The 21,879-nt window shown below is 47.4% G+C and overlaps 1 protein-coding gene across 5 annotated transcripts in view; it reads right to left on the bottom strand.

Moving 5' to 3' along the window:
* LOC148013193 (anthranilate synthase alpha subunit 1, chloroplastic-like) overlaps nucleotides 1–21,879 on the bottom strand; it is a 176,112-nt gene that overhangs the window by 92,850 nt on the left and 61,383 nt on the right. The gene's annotated exons all lie outside the window — the stretch shown is intronic.

Here is a 21,879-nt window from a genome sequence, read left to right as displayed (position 1 = left end):
ATATTATCCCAAGGCACTTCACCCCAAAGCAGCAAAGGCCTCAAGCAAAGGGTGCATGTCAGCTGCCCAGTGACCTACCAAGACTACAAAGGCAATAGTAATCTTACCAAAGGGAGCCCAAGTGATCACCCCAGAGAGGCCAAGGCATCAAACCAAGGATGCTCGTCGGCTGCCCAAGGGCCTACCAAGTCCTGCAAAGGTGGATGGAATCACCAATGGACTTTGGATTTTTTTCTTTTTTTAAAGAGCTTTTGGTATGATTTATTAAATGTATTTAGCATTACGTGAATGTTTCAAATTAGTTTTCGTCCTATTGAGTCACTATGCCCCGAAGTACAAGAAAATAAGGATGGATAACCCCACTACTATCAAAAAAAGCAAAACAATCCCACATACTACTAGGATAAGTGCCTAAGGATACTGAAGTGTGTGTGTCAATCATATGGAGAAGATGTGGAGAGAAAGGGAAGAAAAAAGGTGATGGTGAGCTTAGCAAGACAAGCAAAGCAAGCATGCAAGCAGAGGGAAAAAGTGCCTTCGGAGAACTGCCATGTGCAATGCCACGAATATGGTGGATCCAAAGTCGACCACTCATGAAAGACAGAAAAGGGATAAATGTACACATATGCATGTTTACAAGAACAGAATGCCAATGCATGGGGTAATGCAAAGGGGTATGCAAGATTTCATGCTCGTGCAGAATGCGATGCAACGGTGCCACTGGACAGTGTCCTCATAGAGGGATGGTTCACTTGTCCCAATGCCCTTTTACAATCATGTCATCTTGAAAGTGTGGATGAAGTTACAAATATCCATAAGTACAATACAAAGAATGAATGTCTAAAACGGCTAAAGCTAAACTGTAAACATCATCACTGTCACTGAGCAAGAGAAGAAACCACCCCCTCTCAAACTGGAGAAAAAAGCAAAAGGGAAGCACCCTCCCCCCGTCAATCTGAAGAAGTAGAGGAGGGTGGACCCAAGCCAATCCAAGGTAGGATGTACTATAGAATTGACCGATTGACCACTTTGGTCAAAATGTCTACAAAATTGTCGCTCGAAGACACAAACTCTAGGCGAATAGTATCTAGCTCAAGCTAATCTCTGGTGAAGTGGAAGTGAACTCCCACATGCCACGTTCAAGGTGTGATAATCGGATTGCCTGCAAGGGCAATCGCACTCTAGTTGTCGCAATAGACAACTGTAGGAGAAATACATGAAAACTAAAGCGCAACCAGCAAGCTCCTCAGATAGATAGCCTCAATGGTACCATCAAAGAGAGCCCTATACTCAGCCTCTACCATGGAAGCCGCCACCGTCTCTTGTGAAAGGGAGCAACAGATCGAAGGTTGGACTCAAGAGCTATGGCGGGAGAGCAAGAGCAAGAAAGGGAGAGACTAGAAATGGGAACTCCAACAGTCACAATGTGTGACCGGACATTCCTTTATTCAAACTGTCACTAAAAGAATAAAGAATAAAGTGACGGTGACGGGCGCCCGCCACTTGCAGTGTGCAGTGGCGGTGACTGTCAGTGTAGTAATACACGGGCGGCTAGACAGAGGCGCCTTTACCCCCAACAACCTCCCACTTAAAGGCGAATCTGTCCCAATGAGGAGTGAAAAGAAAAAGAAAACAGACAGTACAATATATACACATGTACAACAAGATGAGAAAAGATGTCATCTCATCCCACGCCCATCATCCTCCTGAGGAAGGCAAAGCACTCTGTAGAGAGGCTTTTCGTAAGCAGATCTACAAGATTCTGGTCAGTTGAGATCTTGACAAGATCAACAGACTTGTCCTCAACGACCCCACGTATGAAGTGATACCTCACCTCAATGTGTTTCGTCTTCGCACGGAAGACCGGATTCCTGGCTAATTGAATAGCACTCGTAGAATCCAAATGCAGTGTAGGGATAGCATCAATACCAAGGTCACCAACTAAACGACCCAACCAAATGGCCTCCTTGCAAGCCTCAGTGGTTGCAACATACTCGGCCTCTGTAGTAGAAAGAGCTGTGCAATTTTGTACCCTGGACATCCAAGAAACAACACCTCCAACATAGGTGAATACATAGCCGGAAGTGGACTTCCTACTATCTGCATGTCCTGCATAATCAGAGTCAGTGTACCCCACGACTCCTGTATCCTGGCTGCCATAGCATATGCACATATCTGCAGTGCCCTTCAGGTACCTCATGATACCCTTCACGGCATCCCAATGCTTCTTGCCAGGTATAGCCATATAGCGTACCACAACACCAACTGCAAAGGCAATATCTGAACGAGTGGCTATCATGGCATACATAAGACTGCCCACTGTGGATACATAGGAAATCTTGGCCATCTTGGCCCTCTACTCATCTATCTGCGGACAATCAGCCTATGATACCTTCACATAAGAAGGCAATGGACAGCCAATAGGCTTTACGTCCTGCATGCAGAAGCACTCAAGGACTTTATGAATGTACTCCCTTTGTGACAAGTAGAGGAGTCCTGATGCCTATCGCATCTAATGCGCATACCAAGTATGTGAGCGGCCTGTCCCAAATCTTTCATCTCAAAGCTCTTCTTGAGCTAAGCCTTAAGAGCATCTAGCTCATCATGAGCTTTCCCTGCTATCAGCATATCATCCACATAGAGTACCAAAATCAATAAAGAACCATCACGGGCTTTCTTCATGTAAAGACACGGATCCATAGCACTCCGACTGTAGCCCTGTGATTGCATAAAGGCATCGAACTTATGATACCACTCCCTAGGTGCCTGTTTCAAGTCATAAAGACTTTTCTTCAATTTGCACACTAGGTGCTCCCTGCCAGGTCCTGCAAAGCCCTTAGGCTACTCCATATAAATCTCATCATGCAAGTTGTTGGGTATCTCACACGCCTTACTTACGCCTACGCTCATATGGGAGTGTGCGGGTGATCACTAGGACACTGGGGCACTTTTTACTCTCGGTAGGAGAGGTTTTTTCCCCCAGATTATGTGTACTATTTTGTATGTGCTATTTTGTATGTGCTTGTGGTGCACACTTACGGGCACTTACTGTGTTCGGGTGTGAACAGCCCCTTATAACTCTAAGGTATAAGGGTTATCATTTGTACTTTCAGTTAACACTCTATTCAGTACTATTGCATTGGGTGTAGTGCTCAACTCCGTCTCTCACTCTCACACTGTCTACTGCACTTCAGCTGCACCTCGATCCTCTCCCATCTGACATTTGGTATCAGAGCTCAGCTTCTGCAGCACACGCCAGTCCTGCTCCAGCGTCAGACGTCACGACAACACAGGTACAACCTGTCGTCAGTTCTGTCAGCAGTCAGGCGCTGTTCCACAGAGCTGCCTCAGCACAGTACAGCTCGTGGTCAGCCTCCACCAGTACCCTGCCCGTCAGCAGTCATCCACGTCAACAGTAGTCCACGTCAGCAGTCGTCCGACAGCAGCTCGCGAGCAGCACCACTAGTACGCCAGGGCCCGTTTCCTGCAAACATCCGTCAGCAGCTCGCGAGTATCGCGACCAGTTTCGTGCAGGCGGAGTCAACGCCTGCTCGCGACGTGCTTCACGCTGCCTGCCCTGTCTACGCGCAGCCCGCCTGCCCATCACGACTCGTCAGCCAATCAGACGACCTGCTTCCGCCTGCCCGCCAGTCTACGTCACGTCAGCAGCTCGCGACGTGCTGCACGCCCAGGTAAAATTTTCAAAATTATTGTCACTCCAGCCCAGAATAAAATTCTGGAAGCGGCGGTTCACACGCGGTTGGCACAGATCTACTGGAAAAGTAAATTTCATGCAAATTTCTGGACTGAATGGTCAGAAATTTTGGGGCTTTTGTGTATTTGGAGGACAGATGCATTTAAACTGCTGATACAGTCACAGAACGACTGTTTTTGACAGAGATTTTGGCAAAATTTTGGGGCTTTTGATGTTTTAGTGCTGCTGAGCACTAATTGCACCTTGGGAAGCGTGCATCAGTGACAGTTTTTTTGACAGAGTACCCTTTGTACATTAATTGCAGACTTGTGTTTGCTGCAATTTCTGGAAATTTGTAGATTTCCAGCTCGTACTGCATTGACATTGCTCTATTGCCTTTTGGGAAATAATGGCAAATCAGGGAGGAGATGTATTCACCTATGTGTCCAAGGAAGACCGATTGGATGGGAACAATTATTCCCTTTGGTCTTTCATGATGAAGAATGTATTAGTGGCAAAAAATTTGTGGGATTATGTCAGTGGAGAGGAAGCACGACCGGGAGTTGTGGCTCCCGCTACTCCTCCTCCAGGAGGACGTGCAAGAGGGCAACCTCAGCCCCCTCCACCTCAGCCCGCTCAGCCACTTCCCCCAAGAACTGCAGCTCAGAAAACTTGGGATACACGGGATGCACAGGCTATGTCGCTGATTGCATTGGCAGTTCAACGTTCTATCATTCCTCATATTCGTTCAGCAGCTTCTTCACAAGAAGCTTGGTTAATATTGGAGCAGATGTTTGCAGGAAAGAATGAGACTCGCATCTCTTTCTTGAAGAAAGAGCTAGAGACTCTAAAGATGAATGAGGGTGATTCTATGCAGGATCATCTCAACAAAATTCAGGACTTGCGGGAGCAACTCATGAATGTGGATGAGTACTACTCAGATGCGCAGCTGATTTCTACTACATTGAATTCACTGCCTCCCTCTTACTTGGCTTTTCATACTGCCTTGAACCTCACTATGAGGATTTCGAAAGAGCCCATCACTTTCATTCAGCTTGTCAGTTTGCTTCTAGAGGAGGAACAAACTAGACGGAACAGTGGTGTGGATGGTATAGCTTCTGAGCAGGCTTTTATGTCACGGCAGAAGGGTAAAAACAGCCAAGGGAAAAATGCTTCGCAGAGTTCTGGTAGTAGTAACACTTCACAGACAAGTCAGAAACAGGGGGGCACGCAAGCCAAGAAAGGAAAATGCCATTACTGCAAGAAGCCTGGCCACTACATCACTGAGTGCAGGAAGCGCATCGCCAAAGAGAAGAAAAAGGAGTCAGGGATGTCTGTTTCTGCAGCTCCTTCCACTGCTAGTGAGTCCGCGTCCTTTGTTGCAGACAGGGACTATTGTTTTTACACTTGCAGTTATGATGTCTCTTGGGCTGATAGAGCATTTAGCTCTACAGAAGATGCTGACACTTGGTTCTTTGACAGTGGTGCTTCACGGCATATCACATCTCGTAGAGATTTGTTTGCTTCTCTTGGTGCACCTCCCGTTGGGAAGTCTGTTCAGTGTGCTAATAATGCATCATACCCTGTTCGTGGTATTGGGGAGATTCAGCTTACAGCCATTGATGGCTCTATTCTCCGCCTACAGGATGCTTTGTATGTGCCTGGCATTAAGAAGAATCTGCTTTCCATTTCTTCTATGGCACGTTGTGGTTTGCAGGTCACCTTTGATGATGACCGTTGCATGGTCCGTGACAAGGAACACATGACATTGGTCTTGACAGGTTCTCTGTGTCATGGGTTATATGAGTTGGATGCTCTTTCGGTAGATCAGTCTGCATATTTGACATCCACTCTTACTCCTGCTATGTTAGAGGCAGAGTTATGGCATGCTCGTTTGGGGCATGTAAACTATGGCAGCTTGATGCTATTACAGCGTACTCAGATGTTGGATGGATTACCTCTCTTGGAGAGACCTCCTGAGCATTTATGCGAGGGTTGCATTTTGGGGAAAATGCATCATTTCTCTTTTCCCCGTGATGTTGCTTTTAGAGCAACAGCCAGATTGCAGCTTGTGCATTCGGATGTTTGTGGGCCCATGCAGACACAGTCATTGGGTGGTTGTTACTATTTTGTAACATTTATTGATGACTTTACACGTTTGTGCTGGGTCTATTGCTTGAAAAAGAAGTCAGAAGTGTATGATGCATTTTTGGCTTTCAGTGCACTTGTGGAAACTCAGTCTGGTTGCAAGATTAAGACTCTCCGTTCGGACCGAGGGGGGGAATACATGTCCTCTATGCTGAATTCTTATTTGCAGCAGAAGGGCATTATCCATCAGTACACTACTGCATATACTCCACAGCAGAATGGGGTAGCAGAGAGGAAAAATCGGTCACTCATGGAGATGGCCAGATGTATGCTGAAGGCAAAGAGTTTGCCTCATAGTTTTTGGATGGAAGCCGTCATGTGCGCTTGCCACATTTTGAACAGATGCCCTACCAAGGCCTTGAAAACCGTCACACCTTTTGAGGCTTGGCACAGCCGCAAACCTTCTGTTGGCCACTTCCGTACCTTTGGGTGTCTTGCATATGCCCATATTCCACAGGTACTTCGAAAGAAGTTGGACAACAAGGCTGTAAAATGCATCTTTATGGGATATAGCAGCGAAAGCAAAGGCTACAGACTCTATGATCCCGTGACCAAGAAGGTTTTTGTCAGCAGGGATGTTGTATTTGATGAAAAATCAGAATTATCCTTGGCTGGTTTTGATACATATCAGGCTGCCCGTGATGTCTTTGAAGGGCTGCTGCCCATCACATTTGGTGATTCAGCTGGTACTTCAGCAAATGAACCTAATGTTCAGCCAGCTGATCCTATGGAACATGCAGTAAATCAGCACATTGCTGAAACTGAAATTCAGCAGGAACTTGTACACAGTCAGGAAGCAAGACAGGTGCCTAGATGGTACACGCAGACTATGAGAGATAGTCATTTGGAAACACCCTTGGCTGGCCGTACTCGAAGGCAAACTCGACTGCATGATTCAGCACATTCCATGGAGTTTGTTATGGCAGCATGTACTCATGATAATGAGGAGCCTGAATGTTTTGAGGATGCACGACATAGTGTGCATTGGATGGCAGCCATGCAAGCTGAATTGGATTCTATTCATAAGAATCATACTTGGGATTTGGTGTCTTTGCCAGTTGGCAAGCGTGCCATTGGTACGAAATGGGTCTACAAATTGAAAAGGAATGCAGATGGATCCATAGATAAGTACAAGGCACGGCTGGTAGCTAAAGGCTACGCACAGAAAAAGGGCATTGACTATGAGGAGACCTTTGCTCCTACCTCCCGTATGACGACCATTCGGTCTATGATTGCCTTGGCTGCACATTTTGGTTGGAAAGTGCATCAGCTGGATATAAAGACTGCATTCTTACATGGGGAACTTCAGGAAGAAGTGTATGTACAGCAGCCCATTGGTTTTGCAGTTGAAGGCTCAGAAAATTTAGTATGCAAGCTGAAAAAAGCTCTATATGGTTTGAAACAAGCTCCACGAGCTTGGTACGCAAAAATAGATGCCTTCTTGCTTAGTCAGGGGTTTGTAAACAGCCCATCTGAGTCTACCCTTTATGTACATAAAGAGGGGGGATCCATGCTGATTTTGTGTCTATATGTAGACGACCTTTTGCTCACTGGAACACGTGCTGATCAGATTTCAGCATTCAAAAATAATTTACAGCAAACTTTTGACATGTCTGACTTGGGTATTTTGCACTATTACTTGGGCATCCAGTTTGTACATGATGCTAGAGGCATTGGATTATGTCAGTCAAGGTACATTGGGCAACTTCTTGAGAAGTTTGGCTTACAGGATTGCAAGCCAGTTTGTACACCCATGGAACCTGGGCTCAAACTGTCATTACATGATGACAGTGATTTGTTTGATATCCATACTTATGCTCCAGCAGTGGGATGTCTCATCTATCTATGCCACACTCGGCCAGACATACAGTTTGCCGTTTCAGTTTTGAGCAGGTACATGCATCAGCCTCGTATGTCGCATTGGCAAGCTGTGAAGCGTGTGTTTCGTTACTTGCAGGGTACTAGAGCTCTTGGATTGCTTTATGCCAAGGGGGGACCACTGCAGTTACATGCTTACAGTGACTCTGATTGGGCTGGTGATTTTGATACTCGTCACTCCACTAGTGGCAATTGTTTCTTTCTTGGCTCGTCATGCATTTCTTGGCTTAGCAAGAAACAATCCACTGTTGCCACGTCGTCATGTGAAGCTGAGTACAAGGCAGCCTTCACTACTGCAGTTGAGTGCGTATGGCTTAGACGCTTACTTGCTGATTTGGATGTATCTGTTACGGAGCCTACTCCTTTATATACTGACAGTCAGAGTGCCATTGCAGTGGCAGGGAACCCTGTGTTTCATGCTCGCACGAAACACATAGAGATTCACTACCACTTTGTCAGAGAGAGGCTACATGCAGGTGATATCAGCCTTGTCTACTGTCCTACCACCAGCAATGTGGCAGACATCTTCACCAAAGCTCTTCCACGAGACAAATTTGAAGCATTTCGCGATGCTTTGAATTTGACGCCCTTTGGTGGCGGATGATCCTTGTACACTTGATCACTCTTCACTCCAGGGGGTTTGTTGGGTATCTCACACGCCTTACTTACGCCTACGCTCATATGGGAGTGTGCGGGTGATCACTAGGACACTGGGGCACTTTTTACTCTCGGTAGGAGAGGTTTTTTCCCCCAGATTATGTGTACTATTTTGTATGTGCTTGTGGTGCACACTTACGGGCACTTACTGTGTTCGGGTGTGAACAGCCCCTTATAACTCTAAGGTATAAGGGTTATCATTTGTACTTTCAGTTAACACTCTATTCAGTACTATTGCATTGGGTGTCGTGCTCAACTCCGTCTCTCACTCTCACACTGTCTACTGCACTTCAGCTGCACCTCGATCCTCTCCCATCTGACACAAGTCCCCATGTAAGAAAGCCGTCTTGACATCCATCTGGCATAAATCCAAGTCAAGCTGGGCAACCAAAGCCAAGACTAAGCGCAAGGTGGTCATCTTAACCACAGGAGAAAAGACCTCGTCAAAGTCCCCACCATGCTTCTGCTTAAAACCCTTTCCTACCAATCTAGCCTTGTATGCCGGTTTGGGGTATCCAGGGGTACTTTTTAGCTTCTACACCCACTTGCATGGCAAAGCCTTCTTGCCCGTAGGCAAGGAAACCAAATCCCAAGTGTCATTCTTATGCAGGGAGTCTATCTCAGACTCCATAGCCCTCTCCCAGGAGTAACTGTCACCCCTGCGCATAGCCTCATCATAGGTGAAAGGCTCTCCTGCATCTGTAACCAAGACATAATGCATCGAGGGCTGAAATCTATCAGGTGGACGTCTGTCTCTAGTAGACCGTCTCTTGGCAAGCTTTGCTGCCTACCCAGCTGCCTGTCCAACACCCTGACCATGAGCATCTGCTGCAGCTATAGGTTGTCCAACTGGTTGTGCGGGAGCTCTCGGCTCCTCCTGAAATATGACCCTGCAGATCTCAACAACTCTCTCAGGCTGCCTATGCATTTTGTCTTCATGGAAGACTACATCATGATTGCGGATGACTTTCCGCGCCTGGGGATCCTAGAGACGGTAATCCATCTCGCCTGCATCCCCATAACCAAGGAAAATACATTTGACACTCTTGGGATCCAGCTTACTTCTTTTGTCCCTGGGCACATGACAAAATGCCTCATATCCAAACACATGGAGATGCGCATAAGAGGGAGATTTTCCAGTCCATACCTCCTCTGCAACTTGAAAATCCAAACCACTAGAGGGTGATCTGTTTATGACATGCACAGCTGTACTAACTGCCTCAGCCCAAAAGCTCTGCGGTAGGCCTGCATGGCTAAGCATACTATGTACACGCTCCTGGATGGTTCTATTCATCCGCTCAGCCAAACCATTCTGGTGTGGGGGGGGGGGGGGGAAGGGGGGAGGGGGGGTGTAGGGGGCAGTCAACTGACGCTTAATACCCCTCTCATCACATAACTGCTCAAAAGCACGTGAGATATACTCACCCCCATTATCTGTCCTTAGGCATTTTAGCCTATACCCAAACTAGTTCTCAACCAATACAAGCCATCTCTGAAACACGCCAAGATATCGGATTTGAGCTTAATGAGATAAGCCCAAACTTTCCGTGAAAAATCATCTATGAACGTAACAAAATACTTTGCACTATCCATAGACTGACAAGGCATGGGCCCACAGACATCCGAATATACCAATGCCAAGGGCTCACTCATGCGTGGCCTACCAGACTTCTTATGTGTAGACCTAGTCTGCCTGCCATAAAGACAATGCTCACATTGGCATGGGCCCACAGACATCCGAATGTACCAATGCCAAGGGCTCACTCATGCATGGCCTACCAGACTTCTTATGTGTAGACCTAGTCTACCTGCCATAAAGACAATGCTCACATGAATCAAAACATGCATAATCAAGGGGCGGTAAGTACTGCAAATCAGAAAGCATTTTCATTCCCTTCAAAGACATATGGCCCAAACGGGCATGCCAAACAGATACATGTGGGATAGAACCCACAAACAAAACATGATCAAGGAAAGAAGCTGATACAATCAAGGGGTAGAGACTGCCAACCTTCGCACCTCTCGCAATCACAAGTCTGCCACGAGTGATCTTCCATGCAGAGTCTCCAAAACATACATGATATCCTACGTCACCAAGCTGTTCAGCTGACATGAGACTGCATATCAAAGCAGGTACATGACGTACATCCTGCATAACAAAATTGCTGCCAAAAGAAAACTACAGCCTAGCATCACTAATGCCCACAATATCAAGAGAGTTGTCATCACCCAAGCGCACAGAACCCGAGACAGTACGGTATGAATGAAACCACTCTTAGCAAGGTGTCACATGAAAGGATGCACCTAAGTCCAAGAGCCAACATTGTGCATACATAGAGTGTATCTCTGTCATCTTCGAAGCACTAGAAGAAGCTGCTAGGATATAATCATCATCATCAACATTCTCAGGCTGCATAACATTGATCTCTTCAATTTTAACACTAGACTTTGCAGATACTATGTTGCGATTAGAAAAATTATCCTACACTTGTTCTTTCCCCTTATCTTTGCACCTTTCATTACGCAATTCATGGCATTGTGACCTAATGGCCCTTTTTCCCACAATGGTAACAAGTAGCATCTGCATTCCTGCCACGGCATTTGCTACGTGACTTCCCACGAGACTTGGACCAAGATTTCTGAGAATCCCGTCCACGACCACTACCACTGCCATGATTTCCATATCCATCATTCCTGCCTCTAACTGTCATAGCATGAGACACACAAGAGGCATCCAAATTCTTACGGTTAACCTCTTCCTGCAGAAGAGCACTCTCAACATTAGATAATTTCAAGGTAGCAGTAGAGGCACATAATGCATTGCGGAATACATCCCATGACTCATTAAGAGTACCAAGCAAGAAAAGGGAGTAACATCCTCTGCAAAAGTGATGTCCTGCAAAGTCAAGTTCTTGAGTATAGCATGAAACTGGCTCAAGTGAGCAGACATAGTAGCATTCTCCTTCATGCGCAGATCCATAAGCTGCTTCAGCCAATACATCTGACTCGCTGGACTTTTCTTGTCATAGAGATTTTTTATCTTTTCCCACAACTGCCATGCACTCTGTTCTTCCTCAAAGACATTATAGTGAACCTATTCTGTGAGAGACAATACAATAGTGGACTTACATAACTCATCAAGCTCAAGTCATTCCTCGTCTGGCATAGTTGCAGGTAGATGCCAGCTTAACCTCAAAGGTTTGATGTGCGATATCTATACCAACACCTGTCAAATTTGGCTCTTCCAATAAGAGTAATTCGTACCATCAAGCTTAGTGATGTTGAAAATAGCATGATCAATGGATGAACTCGCCATAATGCAGGCTGGAAAACTGTAGACAGTTCAAAACTGCTTGCTGTTTACTGTAGAAAATGATCAAAAAATCACCAAAATCGAGGAAAAATGGCGAAGCAAGTGGAACCAAAGCTGCTGCCCACCAAGTACTAGTGAAAGTACATCATTTCAAAGTGTTTCAGCATGAAAAATCCATGTCAGTCCATACATATATGCTTGCTGTAATAAATTTCAGATTTCAGTAAAAGAGAGCTAACAGTGCCAAAATCGGATCCCAAGGCAATCAGATATTGCCAAGACCAAAGCCGGCATCATGCGGACATAGCATAAGCATATGACGGTCAATAAGCATGAATCCAACACCCAAGTATGTCATACAAATATCTGCTAGTGAGTAGGCACACCCCCCAGGCAACGGCGCAAAGTGTTCCTACCACTACTAAAACTTGACACAAGTAGGTGTCAGTTCACAAAGATACAGATCCAAAATTGAGCTTTAGCTCATAAGCATACAGTGAACCAAGACATATGATCTATCTGTGAGAGTGCGCAACGGAAGAGGAAATACGAACACGGAGGGAGAGAGAGAGAGAAAGCAGAAAAATAAGGAAGAGAAATCTGCACTGACTAAAATAAATGCTGAATACACTGAAATGGACTGATCAGTCCCTGCACGCAGCCCACAGCGTCAGTGAGGGCACCAGATCAGGCTGATGACGATGGCAGCACCACCACGGGGGAGGAGTGTCGGAATCTGCAAGAAGACAACTGACCAAGTGGGGAGGGGGGCTGCCAATAAATAGGCAACGGACAAACCCTAACCCTAACCCTAAAATGGCCGCAAACCCTAAAATGGACGCAAACCCTAAAAGTGCCCTAAAATGGGCGCCCCACAACAGTGACCAAAAAGTGGCCGGGCAGCCAATGGCTACTCACTAAAAGAGGCCCAAAAGAAAGACACAACCTAAGACAGCCAGTCAAGAGTGACTAGCCTCCCCCATCATAACACATGACAGACATGTCAGAGCTCCTAATGTCCTCGTCTGACTCAGACTGAGGCTCACAGGCAGGAGATGACAAGGCATGACAAACATGACTGCTAACACCCCCTCTCAGATCCTGGATGTGGCTGAAGGCCGAAGAAGAAATGGATCCGGGGATGGCAAGAGGAATGCCAATGTCGATGAAGTCCGTCGAAGTAGACTGCCGCTAAAGGAGCTCCTCACGATCCTGGAAAGCCCCCTCTAAAACACTAGGGGCCAGGGAATCCACAGCCGCATCACTGAGATCGTCCCCCTCTGAAAGGGATGGGGGGTATGAGGGAACCACCGAAGGAGAAGATGGGGGATGGGAAGGAACCTGTGGAATAGAAGGTGCACAAGCAGGAACGGGTGTAGCAATAGACTGCCTCGGAGGACCCTGCATCAAAGAAGGGGAATGGAGCTTGTAAAGCCCGCTCTCCTGCCAACCTGTAGATAAGGCAGCTCCTGTAAGAGAATCCTCAATAACAACGGCATGCTCGGTGAAGATCACTCGTGTGCCAAGCCTCGTAAGGCCATAAACTGAGAGGAGGGGAAGGCCCAAGTCCGGAACATGTAGGGCCTGTGAAAGGAAGCTCGTAGATCGGTCTGTAAACAAAGGCAATGTGCCAACACCACTAATAGGCACCGATAAAATGTCACCAACAGTGACTGAACCCTCTGATGGACGGAGATACTGTAACAAATCACCTCGAGGAGTCATATGACTCGAAGCACCACTGTCCACTAACCAAGGCTGCGCAGAAGACACTGCAGCCACGGAAGAAGGATCCTCCTCCAAAGCATGGATATGAAGGAACACTGACTCATGGGTAACAGCTGGTGTAGAGGTAGAAGAAGGCTCCGATGTAGATCCACCCTTCGCTCTCGGACGAAGGTGAGGGTACTTCTTCCAGCATTTCTCCTCTGGATGTGTCCCTTTCCCACAGTGTGGGCACTTCGGTCTCTCTGAATCTGAGTCAGAGCCTGAAGAACTGTCCTTCTTCTTAGCCTTTGGCTTCTTCTTCTTCTTCTTCTGTCCTCCCGAACCTGCAACAAAGGCTCTAGTGGAGTCGGATCCACTAGCACTGACCTCTCTGAGTCGCTCGTCATGCTCCAAGACAAGCGGGGATAGCTCCTCCCATAGAAGCTTCTCACAGGTCCTCGATGTAAGAAGGCTGGTGTAGAAGACATCAAACCGAGGCGATGGCAGCTGAGTCAAAAGAATCATAGCCAAGTCTTCAGAAGATATCGTCCGACCGAGGGATGCAAGCTCATCCCTCATATCCTGTAATCTGTTGATGTGGTCCTTCATGGAAGGACTATCATCAATAGCGAGCATCCGCAACTTCTTTTCGAGAGATATCCGGTGGGCAAACGTCTTCTGTTCATAGAGAGACGTGAGCTTTCTCCACACGTCTGCTGCAGTCTTCAACCTGTGAACATGAACAAGGACAGAATCCTACAAACTCAGAAAAAGGAAAGATCTGGCTCTAGAATTGAGCCGATCACATAAGGCTGCACGATCCATAGATGTCCCATCTGCGGGATCCACCTTAGGCCGGGGAATAGGAACAGAAACAAGCTCCCAAAGATCGAAGGAGTCCAAGATACACTCCACCTTGCAGGACCATAGAGAAAAGTTGGAGCCATCCAACCGGTCCTCTTTGGGCAGCTGAGGAAGTACGGGTACCTGTACAGGGGATACCAAAGGCTGCATCTTCGGCCCACTGGAAGAGGATCGCCGAGATACATGAATAGAAGGGGGACGGGAAAGAGGAATAGACTCCGGACAACGGTCCTCGTGATAAAAATCACGCCTCCGTTCAGATGAATGTCGAGACAAAAGCTCATCATCTGAGTCATCAAAACCTGTAAACTGATGATAAGACATCTTCTAAATCTGCAAAACACCAAACACCAAAGAAAACTGTTCCAATGCCAAAGGATGACCACCAGAAGGGTCACCAACCACCAGAAGAACCGCCAAACTCCAGGAAATCAGGTCGCCTATCACCAGGAGGTGAAAATGCAGCTGTGTAGGGCACAAAATCCGGAGGGAAAGTTGCCAGGCACCAAAACGCAGCCAAGAAGAGAAGCGCCAGCTGGAGATGAGCCGCCAAGAGGGTAGACGACCACCTTGGATGCAAAACGCAGCCTGTAGTGGAGTCGCCCAGCTGAAAAGAAGGCCGCCCAGCTGAAAACGCAAGGAGACAGGGCTGGTTGATGACGTGGCAGCCTCTGGAAGGGGCTGATGCAGCAAACGCAAATATTCAGACCACCTGGAGGGGCCGCCTGGCTGTTGGAGAGAAGGGGGGCAGCAACAGATGATAGGTGTGGTCTCTCTCCAGTCGATGAAGACCTCCGTGCTCTCAGTTTGGCGATGATACCATGTGAGAGTGCCCAACGGAAGAGGAAATACGAACACGGAGGGAGAGAGAGAGAGAAAGCAGAAAATAAGGAAGAGAAATCTGCACTGACTGAAATGAATGCTGAATACACTGAAATGGACTGATCAGTCCCTGCACGCAGCCCACAGCGTCAGTGAGGGCACCAGATCAGGCTGATGACGATGGCAGCACCACCACGGGGGAGAAGGAGTGTTGGAATCTGCAAGAAGACAACTGACCAAGTGGGGAGGGGGACTGCCAATAAATAGGCAACGGACAAACCCTAACCCTAACCCTAAAATGGCCGCAAACCCTAAAAGTGCCCTAAAATGGGCGCCCCACAACAGTGAACAAAAAGTGGCCGGGCAGCCAGTGGCTGCCCACTAAAAGAGGCCAAAAAGAAATACACAACCTAAGACAGCCAGTCAAGAGTGACTAGCCTCCCCCATCATAACACATGACAGACATGTCAGAGCTCCTAATGTCCTCGTCTGACTCAGACTGAGGCTCACAGGCAGGAGATGACAAGGCATGACAAACATGACTGCTAACACTATCATCCCAAAAGGTAAGAAGTCCCAAAGTCTCAAGTGTCTGTAACTGCTCAATAGCATGTAACGGTTCAATGCATAAAAGTACCACCTGCTCAATGTCTGATAAGGATTCAAGAATGCTCCCACTGGCACAAAAGCCGTATGTACGAGCTCAAGAGCTCAAGCCAAGGCAAGACACAGTGCCAATGACATAAGTCCAAGACAATACATCAATAGTACATCCCAAACATGTAGGCGGTAGAGCATCCGTATGTAACATCCATAAGCATGTAAGACATCAAGTATATCCCAAGATACAACTTTGGCAAGCCAATAAATAGCTCAAGTAAGCTCCGAGAATTCAAGGTCAAGCCAAGACCGAGCTCCAGTAGCAATAGGCTCCATATAATGTAACTAGCATGTAGTAATGGCATAGGCTAAGCATGTCAAGACCGGTCAGACATAAGCAACATATGTGCCATAAGTACATCCAAGACGGAGCATCCAAATGCTTTGCAAAGCGAGCTCAAGCTCAACCAACGATCCCGAATCAAAACCAACCTCTATGTCGAGCCCCAAGTGTCAATACATCACCATATATGTCCGAAACATAACTCGAAAAGCATAGGCATAAGTATATATGAGTAAAATGACTTCAGCCCAATTGTGTACAATAGTGATTTATTGTTCAAAACTGAGAATTTCAGCACCAAAATCAGCTCCAAATGGTTGCCAAACAATAGGCATACATTCCCCTAACATCCGGGCACCAAACGGGACCAACCGGGCATCAAATGACAATGCCAAACAAGTTGTAGCATCAAATGTCAGTGTAACACTGTCATAAACTGCCTGTGGATTATTATGACAGTCCCAAAACAGTGTTAAATCAGTCCAAATGCTATACCAACACATCAACCATCAAAACCAAGCATCAAAGCATGTTCATATGCCCGAAATGGAGCCTTTCCAAGTGCCAATGGAGAGGGAGAGCTGCTGTTGTGACCATCAATGCTGAAGACACATATGGGAGGGCTGCGTGATTCTGCCAATTGTAAATGCTGGTCCTGAGGCTGCAAAAATGGTGACCAAGCTTCGAAGGGGTCCGATTAAAGCCAAGGAAGGCCTCAAACAAGCTCCAACAAGTCTTGTTCAAAGGCAAGTGAGATATGAAGCAAGGGAGCTTCAATGGTGGCTATCCCAATCTTGTTTACAACTGTGAGACATGAGAACTGAAGTAAAACCCTGAAGAAAATGATCAAATACCTCTGATGTAATACTCTGAAGGTGTCCAACAATGCCGGGAAGGTGCTCGGGAAGCAGAGGAGTGACGGAAGCTCGAAGGAGTCGAATATGGCTGCCGGGAAGGAGACCCAATGCAAATAGGAAGTCGATGGGATGCTGAGAATGCCACGAACCAAGCTCAAGCGTGTCAGAAAGCAAAGCTCTGATACCAGTTGAAAGGGAGCGACAGATCGAAGGTTAGACTCGAGAGCTATGGCGGGAGAGCAAGAGCAAAAAAGGGAGAGACTAGAAATGGGAACTCCAACAGTCACAATGTGTGACCGGGCCTTTCTTTATTCAAACCGTCACTAAAAGAATAAAGAATAAAGTGACGGTGACGGGCGCCCGCCACCTGCAATGTGCAGTGGCGGTGACTATCAGTGTAGTAATACACGAGCGGCTAGGCAGAGGCGCCTTTACTCCCAACATCTTGCTTACAGCTTCAACAAGAAATAGAAGCCGTACCCAAGGAAAAGAGGTAACCGCTATGGGAATGTCGGGTGTCAAGATCTCTTGCCCACGTCCTACGGAGGCAACTATGCTTGTAGAGAGTCCACTGAGGGACGGCCACAGTCTAAGGATATACACTGCAGTGCTAATAGGCTCAACCCATAGACCATCAAGAAGCTCTACTACAAACAGCATAGAGCGTGCCATGTTTAAAATTGTCCGGTTCCTACCCTCTAAGACTCCATTCTGGGAAGAGGAGTCGATAGAGGTGAGATGGCGAGAAATGCCATCGTGGGAGATAAACTCGCCACTGCTATCACTCCTCGTGGTACCTACATGACGTCCAATCTGGTTGTGAACCAGCAGTACCCAAGTGCTAAAGTAGATGAAAGCATCAAACTTATGCTTAAGAAAGTACATCCACATGTATCGAGAGATATCATCCACTATCAAAAAAAAGTAAAGCCCACCATTTAAGGCGGCAGTGGACGTCAGGCCACAAAGATCAATGTGAATCAATCTCAATGGAGCCTCATCTCTATGAGTGGATTGCTGTGGGAATGGGATATGATGTTGCTTACCTAGTTGACATGCTTTAGAAACCTCTCGAGATAGCTTCAGGCGGGGAATGCCATCAACCATCTAGTAATGCGACAACTCATAAAGAGAGTCGTATCCAAGATGTCCTAAGCAGTAATACCAAAGACGGTCATTGCTCAAATACTCCCGTGCAATGGCTAAAGCCTAAAAGCAATAGAACTCCGAGTTCTCGACTGTTGGCACGATAAGAAAGTGTATCAGGTGATAGAGGCCATTAGGCTCTGCCTTGCCGCAAGCAATAAATAAACCAATATTGGCATCAATGACTTCGACGGCAGTCGATGTAAAGAAGATTGCTTGCCCCAACTAATAGAGCTGTTGAACAGACAATAAGTTCACCCCAAGCTAGGGGACAAGATAAACGTCGTCCAGTGCAGCAATATCCGATCCTTCATCAGTGACAAAACTAATACCACTACAAGCTTGGATCTTGACCGCGAGGAGTTGTTCCCTACTTTGACTCTCCCAGCTGCAGGATGTCTGGTGAGAAAAATATAATCTATAGGGGTCATGTGATAAGTAGCTCCACTGTCCACAATTCCAGTAGGAGCAAAAGTGCTTGGTTGTGACAAGTGGGTCTCTGCTACCATCTTCTCCGAAGACAACTCACAGATATGGACGAGGCTCGCATCTGATGCCTCTAAAGAGACGATGTGGGCCTCTATAGACCAATCAAACAAGCCCTCTGGCATAAAGAACAATGTCAACTATGATGGCTGTCTAGTCGCAACATGAGAATGAGCTTTCCACAACCCCTAAGATTGGTTGCCACCACCCTGCTTCCTTACTAGGAGTTACCCTGCTAGTGTGTGAATGTCTGAGACTTGGATTTTGGCTGTGTGCCTCTTGCCTTTGATCAATACTCATCATCAAAATGGCCCGCCTTCTGACAATGTTGACAATACCTATTCTTCTTAAGTACATTCTGCCACCTTGGTTTAAGAGAGGATTGATTGTTCTCTTGGGTCATACTAAATGAGGTCTTAGTGGAATTTTGAGGTTTCTTATGTGAGAGTGCGCAACGGAAGAGGAAATACGAACACGGAGGGAGAGAGAGAGAGAGAAAGCAGAAAATAAGGAAGAGAAATCTGCACTGACTGAAATGAATGCTGAATACACTGAAATGGACTGATCAGTCCCTGCACGCAGCCCACAGCGTCAGTGAGGGCACCAGATCAGGCTGATGATGATGGCAGCACCACCATGGGGGAGAAGGAGTGTCGGAATCTGCAAGAAGACAAGTGATCAAGTGGGGAGGGGGGCTGCCAATAAATAGGCAACGGACAAACCCTAACGCTAACCCTAACCCTAAAATGGGCGCAAACCCTAAAAGTGCCCTAAAATGGGCGCCCCACAACAGTGACCAAAAACTGGCCGGGCAGCCAGTGGCTGCTCACTAAAAGAGGCCAAAAAGAAATACACAACCTAAGACAGCCAGTCAAGAGTGACTAGCCTCCCCCATCAAACACATGACAGACATGTCAGAGCTCCTAATGTCCTCGTCTGACTCAGACTGAGGCTCACAAGCAGGAGATGACAAGGCATGACAAACATGACTGCTAACACCCCCTCTCACATCCTGGATGCGGCTGAAGGCCGAAGAGGAAATAGATCCTGGGGTGGCAAGAGGAATGCCAATGTCAATGAAGTCCGTCGATGTAGACTGCCGCTAAAGGAGATCCTCACGATCCTCGGAATCCCCCTCTAAAACACTAGGGGCCAGGGGATCCACAGCCGCATCACCGAGATCGTCCCCCTCCGAAAGACATGGGGGGTACGAGGGAACCACCGGAGGAGAAGGTGGGGGATGGAAAGGAAGCTGTGGAATAGAAGGTGCACAAGCGAGAACGGGTGTAGCAATAGACTGCCGCGGAGGACCCTGCATCAAAGAAGGGGAATGGAGCCTATAAAGCCCGCTCTCCTACCAACCTGTAGATAAGACAGCTCCTGTAAAAGAATCCTCAATAACAACGGCATGCTCGGTGAAGATCACTCGTGTGCCAAGCCTCGTAAGGCCATGAACGGAGAGGAGGGGAAGGCCCAAATCCGAAACATATAGGGCCTGTGAAAAGGAGCTCGAAGGTCGGTCAGTAAACAAAGGCAATATGCCAACACCACTAATAGGCACCGATAAAATGTCACCAACAGTGTGACTGAACCCTCTGATGGACGGAGATCCTGTAACAAATCACCTCAGGGAGTCATATGACTCGAAGCACCACTGTCCACTAACCAAGGCTGTGCAAAAGACACTGCAGCCACGGAGGAAGGATCCTCCTCCAAAGCATGGATATGAAGGAACACTAACTCATGGGTAACAGCTGGTGTAGAGATAGAAGAAGGCTCCGATGTAGATCCACCCTTCGCTCCCGGACGAAGGTGAGGGTACTTCTTCCAACATTTCTCCTCGGGATGTGTCCCTTTCCCACAGTGTGGGCACTTCGGTCTCTCTGAATCTGAGTCAGAGCCTGAAGAACTGTCCTTCGTCGTAGCCTTTGACTTCTTCTTCTTCTTCTGTCCTCCCGAACCTGCAACAAAGACTCTAGTGGAGTCGGATCCACTAGCACTAACCTCTCTGAGTCGCTCGTCATGCTCCAAGACAAGCGGGGATAGCTCCTCCCATAGAAGCTTCTCACGGGTCCTCGATGTAAGAAGGCTGGTGTAGAAGACATCAAACCGAGGCGATGGCAGCTGAGTCAAAAGAATCATAGCCAAGTCTTCAGAAGATATCGTCCGACCGAGGGATGCAAGCTCATCCCTCATATCCTGCAATCTGTTGATGTGGTCCTTCATGGAAGGACTATCATCAATAGCGAGCATCCGCAACTTCTTTTCGAGAGATATCCGGTGGGCAAACGTCTTTTGTTGATAGAGAGACGCGAGCTTTCTCCACACGTCTGCTGCAGTCTTCAACCTGTGAACATGAACAAGGACAGAATCCTGCAAACTCAGAAAAAGGAAAGATCTGGCTCTAGAATTGAGCCGATCACATAAGGCTGCACGATCCATAGATGTCCCATCTGCGGGATCCACCTTAGGCCGGGGAATAGGAACAGAAACAAGCTCCCAAAGATCGAAGGAGTCCAAGATACACTCCACCTTGCAGGACCATAGAGAAAAGTTGGAGCCATCCAACCGGTCCTCTTTGGGCAGCTGAGGAAGTACGGGTACCTGTACAGGGGATACCAAAGGCTGCATCTTCGGCCCACTGGAAGAGGATCGCCGAGATACATGAATAGAAGGGGGACGGGAAAGAGGAATAGACTCCGGACAACGGTCCTCGTGATAAAAATCACGCCTCCGTTCAGATGAATGTCGAGACAAAAGCTCATCATCTGAGTCATCAAAACCTGTAAACTGATGATAAGACATCTTCTAAATCTGCAAAACACCAAACACCAAAGAAAACTGTTCCAATGCCAAAGGATGACCACCAGAAGGGTCACCAACCACCAGAAGAACCGCCAAACTCCAGGAAATCAGGTCGCCTATCACCAGGAGGTGAAAACGCAGCTGTGTAGGGCAGAAAATCCGGAGGGAAAGTTGCTAGGCACCAAAACGCAGCCAAGAAGAGAAGCGCCAGCTGGAGATGAGCCGCCAAGAGGGAAAACGACCACCTTGGATGCAAAACGCAGCCTGTAGTGGAGTCGCCCAGCTGAAGAGAAGGCCGCCCAGCTGAAAACGCAAGTAGACAGGGGCTGGTTGATGACGTGGCAGCCTCTGGAAGGGGCTGATGCAGCAAACGCAAATGTATAGACCACCTGGAGGGGCCGCCTAGCTGTTGGAGAGAAGGGGGGCAGCAACAGATGATAGGTGTGGTGTCTCTCCAGTCGATGAAGACCTCCGTGCTCTCAGTTTGGCGATGATACCATGTGAGAGTGCGCAATGGAAGAGGAAATACGAACACGGAGGGAGAGAGAGAGAGAAAGCA

The sequence above is a fragment of the Lygodium microphyllum genome, chromosome 26 (assembly GCF_053477565.2).
Source record: "Lygodium microphyllum isolate KBCC chromosome 26, Lygodium_microphyllum_v1.1.10, whole genome shotgun sequence".
Lineage (NCBI taxonomy): Eukaryota > Viridiplantae > Streptophyta > Polypodiopsida > Schizaeales > Lygodiaceae > Lygodium > Lygodium microphyllum.
This window is presented reverse-complemented; position numbering and strand designations above follow the sequence as displayed.